Source organism: Schistocerca nitens, chromosome 1 (assembly GCF_023898315.1).
Source record: "Schistocerca nitens isolate TAMUIC-IGC-003100 chromosome 1, iqSchNite1.1, whole genome shotgun sequence".
Taxonomy (NCBI): domain Eukaryota; kingdom Metazoa; phylum Arthropoda; class Insecta; order Orthoptera; family Acrididae; genus Schistocerca; species Schistocerca nitens.
This window is the reverse complement of record NC_064614.1, coordinates 453,466,441-453,479,259: the sequence shown is the minus strand read 5'-3', so window position 1 is coordinate 453,479,259 and position 12,819 is coordinate 453,466,441.

The following is a 12,819-nucleotide window of genomic DNA, read 5'->3' as shown; positions in this document are numbered from 1 at the left end:
ACCTTGGTTCAAATGGCTCTGAGCACTATGGGACTTAACTTCTGAGGTCATCAGTCCCCTAGAACTTAGAACTACTTAAACCTAACTAACCTAAGGACATCACACACATCCATGCCCGAGGCAGGATTCGAACCTGCGACCGTAGCGGGCGTTTGGTTCCAGACTGTAGCTCCTAGAACCGCTCGGCCACTTCGGCCGGCTTAGTGACATCTAATGGCTCTGAGCACTATAGGACTTAACTACTGAGGTCATCAGTCCCCTAGAACTTAGAACTACTTAAACCTAACTAACCTAAGGACATCACACACAACCATGCCCGAGGCAGGATTCGAACCTGCGACCGTAGCGGTCACGCGGTTCCAAACTGACGCGCTTAGAACCGCACGGCCACACCGGCCGGCTAGCGACATCTCTGAACAGTCAAAGGGACTATGTCTGTGATAAAATATCCAGAGTCAACGTCTATCTTGAGGAGTTCTGGGAACTGGGGTGATGCAAAACTTTTTTTTTGATGTGTGTATATTGAATAACATGAGGATGGAATATAACATACATGCTTGAAGTGTTTAGGGCACTGCTCACATTAGGGATAAATGTGTGTCTGCATTGTGGGGAAGAGAAGGGAGTGTCAAAGTACGTTCAACTATTTAGGTGTAGGATCTTTGCGGTTTCTATAAGACCCTTCAGGCAAATACCAAGGTAATACTTCGGATAGTGTACAAGCGATGCAACTGGGTAAATAGACGCTCCGAAACAATAGATACAAGTATAAATACTTGGAGATTGGTTTTGATGTTTTCTGATCAATTACAATTCAACGTACAATGATGAGCACAGCTTCCACTACAATAGTTATGTGTGAAGCATAGACAACAACCTTTATTTCCTTCTTCATTGTGTAAGATTCAATCTAAATGTTTTTCCGTGCTATTTCGAGAATAAGCATGTGAGTATCTAGTTATTGTTTCTGTTTTGCTGATAGTAAGTGAGGCAATGTGGATTCGTGACATCAGGGCATAACTGAAAACAGCCAAATTCCTTAATAAACATCGTCAGGTTCAGACGATTACATTTACACTAGCAGGTATATTGAAGTTTCAGACCTCTTCTGCTTTGCAGTGACTCGTTTATTACTTGTGAACAGGCAATTGCTATTCTCAAATGGTGCTTCCCTTTGTCTTTCGGTTCCGATTCCACTCCTCCGCCTCCCTCCCCCCTCCCTGCCTCCTGGCATTTGAAAGAATAATACTGAGGAACCCATTTCAATGGACTACAGCAGCTCTCAAAGAGCATACACTCATTAGAACAGGAAAAGCAAAACCAGGTAGTGGAGAGTGTAATCCTGGCTATATTGAGTGTTCATCAATTACATAACAGGTTTGTCTATATATTACGGGGAAGTGATCTTAGCTGTTACGTGAGATCACAGTACAAAGAAAAATAAAGTAACAGGTCGAAAGTGAACGTCTTACAAGAGGATTTCATTTTGACATGCAAGGCTACTCCCAGGGCCTTGAACGTGTTGCGGCATTGTTCGGCTCTGACGCAGCCTTTTTTTTTTTTCTTCGTCCTGTTACCGGTAAGTGGAAGTCGGTTAAAGCGCCGCGTAGCAGGGACCCAGTTTTAGCGGCTCGTTCATGGAATCGGCGCGGACTGGGGAGCGCCGAAAAGTGTTGGCTCAGGTCAGGGACGCGTGCCTCGGCCCTCCACCGAAAGATGGCTCTGCTGTCAGCCGACACGCGCCATGACGCCAGTGTCGGGCCGATTCTCGTCGCGGCGCATCCGATTCCGTGTTACGAAAACGATGTTCGAGAAAAGGCGGCTTGTACACTTATGTACTTCCATCCTGAACTAGGGATGGTGGTTATGGCTGAAACAGCCGGTTTTCGGTTATAGGTTTCTCAGGTTAACCAGGCTATTATGAAAATATTAAATGAAATAGGCAAATAAAAGGAAACTTAGTCTGTTCACCGTACGCTGTTTTTTTCGGAAAGTGATAAGTGGTTGACTACTACAAAAAATCAGCAATGTTCTCCTACTGATTCTGATTTTTTTAAACTCTGTTCAAAAATCGTGTTGTTGTCGGGGATCGTACCACTATTTTGACATTACGAGTAGTCAGTGCTAAAGAGTGAAAACTGAAGTTGAAGAACTGCAGTTTGCGTGTTAATATGTCAGTTTTCAAGGGCAACAAGCAGATAAAGGCACGTTTTGTAGATACAGGCAGCTGATCAGCTGTTTTCTATTTTTATTGCAAACTATGAATGAACTGTTAAGATTTAAGCTTTCTCCTTGTATCACGTCACAAACTCGTTGTGGGTCCTTCTGTTCTTAACCTTTTAAAGCAAATGGATCATTTTATATCACTGTGCTGCACTTCGTAAAAACTTTCAGACTAGGAATGTTGCCACTGTGGGATACAGCGCCAGCTGGAATGACCGAGCGGTTCTAGGCGCTACAGTCTGGATTCCGCGCGACCGCTACGGTCGCAGGTTCGAATCCTCCCTCGGGCATGGATGTGTGTGATGTCCTTAGGTTGGTTAGGTTGAAGTAGTTCTAAGTCTAGGGGACTGATAACCTCAGAAGTTAAGTTCCATAGTGCTCAGAGCATTTTTGTAATACAGCTGGTGTGCGAAGACGACGGTGAGAAACTACTTTATAGACCAGATGTGACAAGACTTGCACCCTACATGTACACATGTGCCATCCAATAGGCCACAGGTACATTACTGTCTCACCAATGCTGTACCAGTTCTTATGCGATGTGTTTGTTGCTCATTTCTGTTGCATTGGTATTAAAATAGCGCTGATCGCTTTTTCCATTTTCTATAATAGTGCAGTATTTTAAAGCAATGTAAATTTTATGAATAAAAATTACTCTTTCTTTAAAAGAGGTTTATTTAAGAACTTAACGGGTGTAGAAAATTTGCATACTGTTTATTTTTTCTTCTAAAATGTTGTGACGAAATTTTTGCACCAAATATTAGTAGCAGTATGAACTAAAATTTGTGGAAAACTTTCCAGAAGGTGAGGCGCTGTCAAGGACTAATGAAAACTGGTTTGTAAATATGCCATATGCTACTTTTGAAAAAAGAAAAAAAGTCTTAATTCTTCTCAGAGACTGAGCAAGCTAGGATAAACATGAATTAATGAATGAATCAAATTATAGAGAAAGACATGGTAGCATGAAACAATTTTGAAAAATCAGATACTGAAATTAGCATTTTGAACAAACCATTTGATGAATTAACACAAATTGACGTTTTTGTTTCCACTCCCTGAACTTTAATTCTCTTTCAAAATTTCTTCTTTGTTTCCTTTGCTGCTTACTCACTGTACGTATTGATTAACACGGAGGGCAAGCTACAAACCTATCTTATCCCTCGTCATGTGATGATGTAGTAATTGTATCAGAGACGGCAAGACAGTGGAAGATAATTGCATCGAAATGGATACTGTCGCCGGCCGAAGTGGCCGTGCGGTTAAAGGCGCTGCAGTCTGGAACCGCAAGTCCGCTACGGTCGCAGGTTCGAATCCTGCCTCGGGCATGGCTGTTTGTGATGTCCTTAGGTTAGTTAGGTTTAACTAGTTCTAAGTTCTAGGGGACTAATGACCTCAGAAGTTGAGTCCCATAGTGCTCAGAGCCATTTGAACCATTTTTTTGGATACTGTCTTAAAGGGAGGTTATGAGCTGAATCTCAACAAAAGTAAAATAAAAGTCGTGGGATCAAGTCGAATTAAATCAGGCGATGCTGTGAGAATTAGATTAAGATCTGAAGGACCAAAAGTAGCAGATGAGTTTTTTTTATATTAGGGCAGCAAAATAATTGACGATGGCTGAAGATGAGAGGATATAAAACACGGAAAACAAGCATCCGAGACAGCATATGCTCGTTTAACCAAGGTCCGAAGGACTCCTGTACCCGGCGGAGGTTCGAGTCCTCCCTAGGGCATGGGTGTGTGTGTTTGTCCTTAGGTTGATTTAGGTTAAGTAGTGTGTAAGCTTAGGGACTGATGACCTTAGCAGTTGAGTCCCATAAGATTTCACCCACATTTGAACATTTGACTCCTGTACGTTGAAAAGGTGGATGGCAACTGGTAGCATGTAAATACCTGTCGGTATGAGTTGGTTTCCTGTAAACACTGTGTCCAAAGTTCCGTCTTCTTTTCTAGAGACTAGTACAGCATATGCTGTCTCGGATGCTGAGAATTTATTACAGGAGCTGCAACATCTTAAGGACGTGTTCAGTAATAACGGCTATACGGACCGACAAATTCGATGTGCTTTTGAGTTTGCACCTTTACCTGAACCTTCTGAAGACACCTATAGGTCTGTGGCTTTTCTTCTATATGCTGAGAATGTGTCCGCCAAGATAGGTAGACTTTTGAAGAAACTGAGATCAGATGTGTTTTTCGTCCGCCAGCTAAGATTCGAGCACTTCTTGGCTCTGTTAAAGATGATTTAGGTTTTAGGAAGTCTGGCGTTTACAAAATACCGTGTGAGTGCCGGAAAATTTACATTGGCCAAACTATTCGTACCGTCAACGACAGGTGTATTGAACATCATCGCCATACGCGATTATTACAACCAGATAAATGCGCGGTGGCTGAGCATTGCCTTACAGAGGGATACAGGATGCTATACAATGAGACGCAAGTAGTTGCAAATGCTTCACGGTACTGGGATTGTGTTTTAAAAGAATGTCGAAATCAGACTAGCAGATAAAATCATTAATCGTGATAATGGATACCCGCTAAGTAAAACGTGGAATCCTGTTTTATCAGATACGAAGAAACAACGGCATCTGAATCTTCCGACTATGAATAATCATTTTAACGATATATCGTTTTCAACAGTATTCACCTCCGGAGGCGCTGCAACTATTTTTGCGCCAGGGGGCAGCAGGGATGATTGAGCGCGTGCGCACTGTATCTAGCGCATGCGCTGTTGTACTTCCGATGCATATAAAAGTGCAGTCATTTGCGATTGGAATCAGTTATCGGCGAGAGCAGCGTAGCTTTTCTCACCTGATGATGGCGGCCAGGTGGAGCGCTGAAATATTGTGATCAGATGACAGTTTGCTCCGGCTGGAAACCCGACAAGAATCTGATATACTAATAGGCCGGGTAAGTCTACATAGTCACACGGAGACTACGTATCGACAACACCATGGCTGTTAAGCGTCTCTCAATATTGCGCTTGTTAAGCTTGCACCGTTCACTTTTCCTGTTTTTTTTTTTTTTTTTTTCATAGATCAGTACACCTTCTTTCTGTTTTCATGTTTGATCAGCGTTCAGATTTTGACAGGATATCCACTGGGCTATCTTATCACTAAATCTGAGGGGACTGCTATGGAGAGTTCCTCTTGTGAGAACTGCGCCATGTCACGATTTGCGTTGTCTTGGAGCATATTTGGAAAATAGCCACCCTGCAATCGAGGAAAGTTTCAAGCAATAATAAAAGGGCCGTAAATAGTCAGTGAGATCCGGAGCAATTCAGCCGAGGATAAGGTGCCCCTAGCTCCCAAAAGGAAGAAAGAAACAACGAAAAATTAAACTTGGACGAAAAATGAGAAAAACTAGTAAAATCTATGTCAAGACAAGTCTTTTGTTGTAACCTTTTGTAATGTATTCATTCAGGACTGATCTGTTTAAAATTGCTTCTTGCTAGGCTAACGTAATTTATCGTCGACTATTATTCAGGCTGTTAGGGAGCAGTGCCTGTAATGCTACTGCCAAAAGATGTTGTATTTTAAATCAGTGATAAATGCCTTATTGTAAACTACAAGGAGAATTAGTATGAAAACATGCTGATTTATTTTTAGTAGCTTTGCGTCGTGTGCAGTTTTTAAACTGCTGCGTGATGCGAAGTAGAATGGCGTTTTCTTCTTTCTTAGAAATGTCACTGATCCACTGGTATAGGCACGCATATTCAAATACAGAGATATACAAACAGGCACAATACGGCGCTGCGGTCGGCAACGCCTATATAAGACAACAAGTGCCTGGGGCAGTTGTTAGATTGGTTACTACTGCTACAACGGCAGGTAATTAAGATTTAAATGATTTGAACGTGGTGTTATAGTCGGCGCGTGAGGAATGGGACACAGCATCTCCGGGGTAGCAATGAAGTGGGGATTTTCCCGTCCGACCATGTCACGAGTGCACCGTGAAAATCAGGAATCCCGTAAAACATCAAATCTCCGACATCGCCACGGCCGCTTCAAGAACGGGACCAACGGTGACTGAAGAGAATCGTTCAACGTAACAGAAGTGCAACCCTTCTGCAAACTGCTGCAGATTCAGTCCTGGACCATAAGCAAATGTAAGCATACGAACTATTCAACGAAACATCATCGATATGGACTTTTGGAACCGAAGGCCCACTCGTGTACTCTTGATGACTGCATGACCAAAGCTTTACCCTTCACCTTGGCCCGTCAACACCGACACTGGACTGTTGATGACTGGAAACATGTTGTCTGCTCGGACGAGTCTCGTTTCAAATCGTATCGAGCGGATAGACGTGTAGGGGTATGGAGGCAAACTCGTGAATCCATAGACCCTGCTTGTCAGCTGTTCAAACTTTTGGAGGCTCTATAATGGTGTGGGGCGTCTGCAGTTGGAGTGATATGGGACTCCTGATACGTCTAGATACGACTCTGACGGGTGAAACGTACGTAAGCATCCTGTCTGATCAGATGTATCGATTCATGCCCGTCGTGCATTCCGACGGACTTGGGAAATTCCAGCAGGACAATGCGCTACCCCACACGTCCGGAATTGCTACAGAATGGCTCCAGGAACACTCTTCTGAGTTTAAACGCTTCCAACAGCCACCAAAAACCCCAGACATGAACGTTATTGAACATATATGGGTTGTCTTGTAACGTGCTGTTCAGAAGAGATCTCCAACCCCTCGTTCTCGTACGGATTTATGGACAGACGCGAAGGATTCACGGCGTGAATTCCGTCCAGCTTTACTTCAGGCATTAGTCGAGTCTATGCCACGTCGTGTTGCGGCGCTTCTGCATGCTGGCGGAGGCCTTAGGCAGGTGTACCAGTTTTGTTTATCTCTTCAGTGTAATTAAGATGTTTTGTTAATGGCAACCGCAACTGCGCAACATTTTGTGGCGGTCAGATGCTAAATCTATAGCCCCGTTAAGGCTGTTGTACTGATTACTTAATTTCTTGCAGGGACTTTTTATTTAGTGTCCTTACTGTGACGGTTAACCTGAGTCAGGTTATAAAGTGATGTCTTAAATTTTTACTGAACTTTCGCGCTCGGGGTTGAAGGTAGGCTTAAATAAGTTTTAAATAAATTCTTTTGTCATTTTTAGAAAGGGAGCTGCCTACATTAATAAACACTTGAGAATATTATAATTTACCCTCGGAATTTACTTCTCAGAAAGAAACACGGTAATGTTCACTGAGGAGCTACACTCTACAATGTTTCTTGTTGACCTATGTGGTTCGATGCACTGTTGATGTGGATGTTACACAATTTTAGTGGCATCTCTGTGGTACATTTACGTACCATCATCGAGAGCAACAAATTTCTTCTTCCGTCATTCATATACTGCCTATGCTAGTACGACGAGCCACGCTTTTCTTCCTGATAATACGTTTTCAATCCGTTGTGCAACATTATCGTTATATGGCCAGCCGGCCCCACACAGACTGCCACCGATGCTGTTACAATAAACACAGTCTCTGTCAAACCAGAGTAGTTCTGTTACAGGCTTAATAAAGTGTTTTGAGCGACTGGACAGAAAAAAATGATAATATCTGCAATTATTAGTATGCTCACAAAGTTAAGATATTTATAGAAACAATTCTTTACACTACTAACAGATGGCCTTAGTTGTTACGTTTACGTAAATGTATTATTAAATGAAATTAGCAGATAAGAGAACGAAAATTATGCTGTAAGTTTATATTTTTATAGTATGGTCTTAATGGGTGTTAATGTTTTCACTTAACTGTGTCGTTACATCTACATTTTTTTTTATTTCAGCATGCTACAGTGATAGACGATATGTGGATGACGTATTGTTGAGGCTGGGAGTGGAGTGGGCATGCAGAACGGGGAAATCCTCATTTGAGGTACTTGTCTAGACTCTGTACACTAGTTTCATATGCCTACCTGTTTGATGATTTACCGCCACATATCGCTAACATAACAGCTTCCTGCGTAAGCTCTCCGACGGAAATCCCGAACTCGAGTGTGCCTACGACTGTTGAGCCAGGCGCACATTGGTTCGCAGCCGTCGGAAAGGCAGGGCAGGGCAGCATTACGAAGGTATTTGTGACTAACGGGTGTAAATATAACAGTTAAAATTGAGGCACAGGCCAGGGAAGGACAGGGCAGCACAGTTCCTGCTACCATCTTCGCCGTGTGGTGTCCGGGACACAGTTTAAGGCGCGAGCGCCACACGTGCTCCGGCGGAGTGGTGTCTCAGAATGACGCCCACGAAGGTGAAATTGTGAGAAATATTGATAGTTACGAGGAAATTACAGCTCATACTGAGGGTCGTGGAGAATTGGACATCGTTAATCAAGCACCATCGGTTGTAAAGAACAACGAAAGAAAATGAAGAAACTTGGTGTCTCCAAGCTTACACAACATTCCACAGTGCAGCGTGAGCAAACGGCCAAGGAAAGTGCGATTGAACGTAAAAAGGGCGAAGACTCAAAATTTGCTGGTGATCCGCGCTATAGTTTCTTCATGTCGATGTAGTAAGCGACTAGAAATATGACACTGAAATGTCAACATTTCATCCGAGGTAAAATATTTGGAGTGGCTTGGCAAACTGAGGCATCTTACCTAGGAATTCACCGTCCCTCAGCAGAAGAACTCGAACCAGCTCGAAATTACGACGTAGCGAGTGCTTCATATTCATCCCACTCGTCATAGGTCGGCGGTACGTCTTTGACATCTCTTCAGAACTCAGTTGACGTGCCTTCAAGTACAGTGGCTAGATCTTACACTCAGCTCACGAATAGCGACAACAGTTTTTCTAATTAAGTTCCCAAAGTGTCCTATGCAGCTTTTACTTGTGCCTTTACTTCGTAAAATGTTTCATTAAAATGTACCTCAAGAATGCAGTGAGCTTTACTTCACTACCAATTAACTTTTGGGCACTACACTCATTAAAAAATATAGATTTCCGCACAAGCTCGTGAACCCCTTGGAACTGACTCCGGACTAAATGGAAGTATTTAGTGAACTGTTTATGACAAAACTCTTGACATCAAAGCGAATTCACCATGAGTATTTCTCTTCTTCATGGATCCGCTTTTACATTCTGATTTGTTCTGTCTTGAAGTGTTATATAATAACACCAGCATATCGTTTTCCTCATCAGAATCCGACTTAGATCTAAGATCCATGAAGCAGCCATATGCTCACAAGGAAAGACTGAGCCCTGTATCAGTAAGGAATGACTGCGCGGGAATGGCGTAACTGTCTCCCAATATGCCCTTACACTGTGTAGCGAAGGGCATTCATGGTAAAAATATCGCAACATCAAGAAGGGGTTGTGCGATCCTAACGAAAGTTGGTAGACATGCTCGTACCTGTGAAAGATGATATCTATTCAAATTTCACGCCAATCGCATAAGACTGACGCTAGTAGCGCCGCTATGAGGATACAAACCAGGTTTGCTTTAAATACAGCTGTAAATGTGGCGAGCGTTAGTTACTTTGAGACTGGACAAAGCTGCCACTATCGACACTCACTGAGTTTGAATAGGGTTGTGTAATAGGGCTATGAGAAGCTGGATGTTCCTTCTGGGACACTGCAAAAAGACTAGAGAGGGATGTAGCCACTGTATACGTCTGCTGACAGCGGCGGTCTCGAGAATGTACAGTCCCAAGAAGACCGGGCGTGCCACTACCGAGAGAGAAGGCCGTCGTGTTCGGCGTATGGCTCTGGCACATCGCACTGGATCTGCAGCAGCAGTTTGAGAAGCAGTTGGCACCAAACTGACACAACGAACTATTACAAACCGGTTACTTCAAGGGCAGCCCCGAGGCAGAAATTGCATTCCAGACAGTGCACTCCATTGAACCCAAACAATCGCCATTTGAGACATCAGTGGTGTCAAGCGAGAGACCACTCGAGGGGAAGGCCTGTTGTTATCTGGTGATTCGATCTGTTGTGAACAGCTTTCCAAGGGCTGTTTTCAAACAGGATAACGCTCGCCCGTATACCGCTATTGTAATCCGGCGTCCTGCTCGGAGATATCTCTCCAATAGAGTCCACAAACAGCATTAACAGTCCCTTTACTGACCGAACAAGTGCAACAGGAATTGAACTCCATCCCTCAAACTGACAGCCAGGACCCATTCAACAGAATGCATGCACCTTTGTATGCTGCATTCAACATTCTATCCGTTACACCGGTTATTAACGTACTAGCAGTATAGATTTGCAATTTCTTATCTCGCGTTGACATAAAGGAGTTATCTTACAGTGTTAACCACTTAAATACACTACTGGCCATTAAAATTGCTACACTAAGAACAAATGCAGATGATAAACGGGTATTCATGGGACAAATATATTATACTAGAACTGACACGTGATTAAATTTTCACGCAATTTGGGTGCATAGATCCTGAGAAATCAGTACCTCTGGCCGTAATGACGGCCTTGATGCTCCTGGGCATTGAGTCAAACAGAGCTTGGATGGCGTGTACAGGCACAGCTGCCCATGCAGCTTCAACACGATACCACAGCTCATCAAGGGTAGTGACAGGCGTATTGTGACGAGCTAGTTGCCCGGCCACCATTGACCAGACGTCTTCAATTGGTGAGAGATCTGGAGAATGTGCTGGTCAGGGCAGCAGTCAACCATTTTTTGTATCCAGAAATGCCCGTACAGGACCTGCAACATGCGGTCGTGCATTATTCTGCTGAAATGTAGGGTTTCGCAGAGATCGAATGAAGGGTAGAGCCACGGGTCGTAACATATCTGAAATGTAACGTCCACTGTTCAAAGTGCCGTCAATGCGAACAAGAGGTGACCGAGACGTGTAACCAATGGCACCCCATATCATCACGCCAGGTGATACGCCAGTATGGCGATGACGAATACACGCTTCCAATGTGCGATCATCGCGATGTCGCCAAACACGGGTGCGACCATCATGATGCTGTAAACAGAACCTGGATTCATGCGAAAAAATGTAGTTTTGCCATTCGTGCACCCAGGTTCGTCGTTGAGACACCATCGCAGGCGCTCCTGTCTGTGATGCAGGGTAATCGCAGCCATGGTCTCCGAGCTGATAGTCCATGCTGCTGCAAACGTCGTCGAATTAGTCGTGCAGATGGTTGTTGTCCTACAAACGTCCCCATCTGTTGATTCAGGGATCGAGACGTGGCTGCACGATCCGTTTCAGCCATGCGGATAAGATGCCTGTCATCTCGACTGCTAGTGATACGAGGCCGTTGGGATCCAGCACGGCGTTCCGTGTTACTCTCTTGAAACCACCGATTCCATATTCTGCTGACAGTCATTGGATCTCGACCAACGCGAGCAGCAATGTCGCGATACGATAAACCGCAATCGCGATAGGCTACAATATGACCTTTATCAAAGTTGCAAACGCGATGGTACGCTTTTCTCCTCCCTACACGAGGCATCACAAAAACGTTTCACCAGGCAACGCCGGTCAATTGCTGTTTGTGTATGAGAAATCGGTTGGAAACTTTCCTGATGTCGGCACGTTGTAGGTGTTACCACCGGCGCCAACCTTGTGTGAATGCTCTGAAAAGCTAATCATTTGCATATCACAGCATCTTCTTCCTGTCGCGTCTGTAGCACGTCATCTTCGTGGTGTAGCAATTTTAATGGCCGGTAGTGTATGCTATAGAGATAAATGTACTACCGAAATTTCATTCCTTCGCTGCCCTGACGTACCCTTCGTCGGCTGCGTTCCATTATGCGCCTAGTCTTGAGCTAGAACACTCTCCGCGTACTCGTTTTGACGCAAAACACGTGCGCGATGTAGGTGCGTCGTGCTTGCAAAGAAAGGCCCCTACGGTGTGATTTCTAGGCACGTGGTGCATTTTGCAGCGCAACAGCCGCGCGGTGCAGAAAGCAAGAGTGGAGGTGAGGTGAGTCAGGCAGCCGCTGTAGGTCGATGGCTGGGCGCGCGTGGCAGAGCCGTGTTTACCGGCAGCCAAGGCCGGCGCGCCGCCCGCGACCACTGACATGGACTCTGCGCCGGCTATTTACAGTCCAATGCCGCGCCGTTACCAAGACAGCTGCACCGGCAGGCCGCGTGCGACACCCCGAGTACACGCCTTGCTCGTCAATCCTCGCTTTCCCGCTCTGAGCCCGCAGCGGACAACGCGTCACATGTTGGCGCGAGATACTGGCGACAAAAATTATGGGATTGCGACTTGCACATATGTAGATGGGGGTAGTATCGCGTACACGAGGTATAAATGGGCAATGCATTGGCGGAGCTGTCATTTGTACTCATGCGTTTCATGTGAAAAAGTTCCCGACGTCATTTGGTCGCACAACGGGTATTAACAGACACTGAACCCGGAATGCAAGTTGGAGCTAGATGCAAGGGACATTCCATTTCGAGAATCGTAGGAAATATAACATTCCGAAATCCACAGTGTCAAACGTATGGCGAGAATACCAAATTTCAAGCATTTCTTCTCACCACTGACAACGCAATGGGCGTAGGCCTTCACTTAACGACCGAGAGCAGCGGCGTTGGAGTTGGCAGTGCTAACAGACAAGCAACAATATCTGAAATAACCGTACGAATATATTTGTGTCGTACAACGAACG